Here is a 4,408-nt window from a genome sequence, read left to right as displayed (position 1 = left end):
CGAGCTGTTCAGACTTGCCAAGATAGTGGCAGTTCTGGGAGCATGCAGATCCATAAATTTGAGAGGCCTGTGAAACTTCAGTGCCAAAGCCTGAAGTGTCCAAATTTGGTGCCACTTTTGAAAACAGGTGCACTAACCTCTCTGTGTCTCACTCGCCCCAACTACAAAATGTGACTTATATTAACAGAACAGAACATATCAATACTTTTCAATCCTACAAGTTTATAGTGAGAATTAATGAATTATAATAAAATACTTTGACATGCTTTAGCAACTCTTAAAATGCAAAGTATGACCTTTATCCTGCAAAGATTTAGGCACATCCTTACCTTTATATATAAAAGAGTGAAGGCAGTGTGGTTACTCCTTGTACTTAAACCTAAGGTTTTGAATCAAGATAAAAAGTTATCATAACACAGCTGTGTCAGCATTTAAGGCTTGGAAATGAAAAGATGAATTCTGGAACTTAGTAAACAAAGATGAAGTACAACTATGACTTGTTTATTAAATAATGACCAAATAAAAGTTCTTAGTGCACTCACTTCGTTCACTTATCTCCAATATAAAATAAGCCAAAATCTACATATTAACTGCTCTGATGGTTTCAGGAGGAAAAGTTAAAACTATGAGTTAATACTTTTATAGTGACGAAACTACTCTCTCTCCCCCTTGCTGTCAGCCTGGGTCATCTCCTTGCTGATTCCCACACAGATGGTGGTATTCCTTCTGTTAAAATTCAGTATGCAACAGTGCTGTTTTAGAAAACCTTGCTATTGTTCAACATTTTATGGGGACAAACTGGAAACAGTTTAAAAGAAAATGTACAAATACAGAATTAAAATGTATCTTTGTTTATTATGCATCTACTATATTTACAAAACACCTATTGACTTCAGCAGAGCATATGAGTTTAAAGTAAATACATGATCTGTCCAGAATTAAGTAGTAATATATTACGAAACATTAAATAAGGCATTACCAGATAGCTAAGATGTATATTTTGCTTATCACTAACAATCTTCTGTTGAATAGAACTTTATCTACAAACTATACTTCAGTTATTCTAAATGGTTCCAGAGTGACCTTTAGTCTATTATATTACATCCGGATTAGCTTTTTATAAACATAAAGCTAAGTATGAACCTAGAAGAAAGTCTACTTCAGATAGTTTTCTTAAGTTTTTTTACATGAAGACAGATTCCAGGAAAACATTAAGCTATTATTAAGAAAAGTAGCTTTTTCTTGGTGTTTTATAAGGGGAAAAAATGACACTTGGGTTCTACTTCAGCTCTTATTGGTCTAGAACACTTATACTTCAGAGTGCTGTCCCTGGTACACAGGGTAGCACTTACGGCACATTCAGGCATCACTGAGACTTAAACACAAGTTTAAAGTTAAGCATGTCCTGAGTTTTGCTTTATTAGGGTGTTTTCCTGAATCACAGCTGCTGTTGCTAAGCAGATACAATGAAAACACTTATATGAAGTTCTATCATTTCAGCAAAACTCAGACAAATCTGACTCACCACAAATGTATGGGATAATTCCACTTTCTTGACATTATCATGAAGAGCATTTCTTAGGTTTTGTTAAATGCATATAAACTTGATCACCGCATTTACTTCTGCATGTTAATTTACTCTTTAGCAATGGACAGTAACATACTATGTTTTCTGAAATTGATCCTTACCTTGATGAAAGAAAGATTTTATTTGAATAAATAAACAGTTAAGGGCTGTATCTTCAAATAAACCAGTGTGCTTTCAGAGTGTAAGGATCAATTAACTTCAATTTGAAAGCAGACAAGTGTCTAATAAAGAAGATTCATGCAGACTGACATCTCTTCAAAAGAAAAGTTTAGATGCAATTTCCAAAACACAATTTCTTGCATCTCATTGCTTTTGCTCTTTTGATCCATCACATGAAACATTTCAACAGTATTCAGTCCAACAATACAAAACATAATTTGAGAAGCAGGGATATTGCAAGTAATGTGTACTAGAGACCCTCACCATTCGCGGGGGATACATTCTAAGATCCCCACAAATGGGGAAATCCATGAATACGTTCATGAATGTCTGCTTTCTGAGTCTGCATTCATGAACGGTGCACACTGGTGGCAGCAGGAGTGTGGCATTAAGCGCGGAGCTCCTGCAGATGTTGCTGCCACTGTAACACTATACGCTATGGAGAGAGCGTACAGGGAGAGAGCATGCGGGGGAAGAGAGCGTGGGTTCGAATATTTGCACCACGAATATTTGAAACCGCAAGTCACTAATCCACGAATAACAAGGGTTTTCTGTATCTGGTAAAAATGGCAAGTAAACAGAAGACCTTAGAGCTCATAGACAGTTATTTTGACAAATTCATTTTTCAAGTAATATCCATATTGTCCATGTCTTCTGCTGCTTTGTAAATAGAAAAAAATAATTCAGTAGGTAGATTTCTCTCTCAAAAACAAGTGTGAGCGTCTTAAAAGTACTGATGACAAAAGAAACTTTTATATTATATAACTAATGCATCTTTTTAGTGTGGAGCATTTGTTTAATTTTAGTTGCATCCAGACACATTATTGATGATTTTGTTTCACTGCAGGCCTGATTCAAAGCTCACTGAAGTCAATGGAAAGGCTCCTATGGGTCTTAAAGAGCTCTAGAATAGACCCAAGGGCAAGTAAGCATGTGCATAAAATTTTTGCCTAAAGCAAGAAACAGAAATACATTTTCTTGGTGTTTTATTTTAATTATGCATTGAAGTACAAGTATCAGAGATTCCAAGAAACAAGGATGAAATGAGTAGGATGAAATGAAAGAGTGCCTGGACCTGTTTCTCAGAAAGTACTTTGCAAGGGACATCACTCAGAAATCCAGTCAAGTTTTAAATAAGAGAGCTAATCAACCGCCAGGTACCCCTCCTGCTAGAAACCTCTTGCCATTTTTTTTTGTGTGGTTTTAAATCACACTTTTCTCACAACTTATTTCCCCTGTTGCTGTGTGAGATACCCATCCAACCAACAAGGGAAGCTCTAGCTAGCTCTACAGAGAAATAGTGGAACTGGCTAGACACAGTGTGAGCTCAAATGCACAAAGTGTGATAGAGAGAAATGCAAAACTCTAAAACTCTTGGTTCAGAGGTGATACCTTTTACTAAAAATCAGCCAAAAATTGTCTGTCTTTGCAAGCTTTTGAATGCACATGCTCTTCTTCAGGCTGAGGAGAAATCAAAGATTGTAAAAGTAGGATAGATTTCTCAAGGGGATGGATTTCTTTTATTGGACCAACTCCGTAGCTGAGATAAAGTTAGACAAACATTCAAAAGCTTCTCGTACTTTATCCCAACTACACAGCTGGTCCAATGAAAGCGACTGCCCTAAGAAATCTTTGCCTCTTGCAGAATTTCTGGACCACTGCAGCTGCAACCGCTCTTCCACCTCTACCAAGTGGGATAAGAATAGAAGAGATTTACCTCCCCCTGTTGCCAATCTCATGATACTGCTGGGTGTTATCTGTAACACTCCCAGGGACACAGGTGCTCAGAAGCATGTGCAATTTCCCAGCGTGAACCTTGTGCTTTCATTAGGCTCAAATGTTATCCTGTACAAAAAGGTCAGGAAGCCCTGCTCCCCTGCACCAGGTGGAGAAGGAAACGTTTCTATGGGGAGCACAGAGCTGCCTTGCTTACACCCCCCTACACCCCCTCCCCCATACACACCTTTAACAAACTGTTCACCAGGGCACCCAAGGGGAAAAGCAGGAATAATGGCCACAGAGCATTTCAGGCTTAACACTAGGAAAAACTTCTTCACAGTCAGGGTGCCCGGACTGTGGAATAAGCTCCCTCCAGAGGTGGTGCAGTCACCTACCCCGGAAATCTTCAAGAGGAGATTGGACTGTCACTTCGCTGCGGTCACCTGACCCCAGTTGTCTTCCCTGCCTAGTGCAGGGGACTGGACCCGATGATCTTGTGAGGTCCCTTCCAGCCCCTTACAATGTATGAACACTCCCCCCCCCACACACACACACACAACCGCCCAGATACACACACCCCGATTTATAAACATCCCCACACAGACGCCCGGACCCCGCCAACCCCTGCTCACAAAGCCCCGGGCCCGGGCCGGGTCTTCCCGCTGCCCCGCCCGGGCGGGCGCTCCTGCTCCTGCCCCAGCCCAGCCCCGAGGGGTCCCCGCGCCCCGGCCCGGGCAGCACGTGCCCGGCTCCTACCTGAAGAAAAGTTTGGAGAAGAGGTTCGCCTTCTCCACGGGCGAGCGCTGCATGGTGCCGCCGGCCGGGGCGCGGGGCGCTGCGGCTGCTGCTCGCGCGGGTCTCGGGCGCCGCCGGCTCCCCGCCTTATCCGCGCGGGCTCAGGACTGCCTCCTCCCCCGGCCCCGCTCCCCGCCTCTGCTTGCC

This window comes from Crocodylus porosus, unplaced genomic scaffold, assembly GCF_001723895.1.
Source record: "Crocodylus porosus isolate Cpor-Errol unplaced genomic scaffold, CroPor_comp1, whole genome shotgun sequence".
Classification (NCBI taxonomy): Eukaryota; Metazoa; Chordata; order Crocodylia; family Crocodylidae; genus Crocodylus; species Crocodylus porosus.
Note: the sequence above shows the minus strand (reverse complement) of the source record.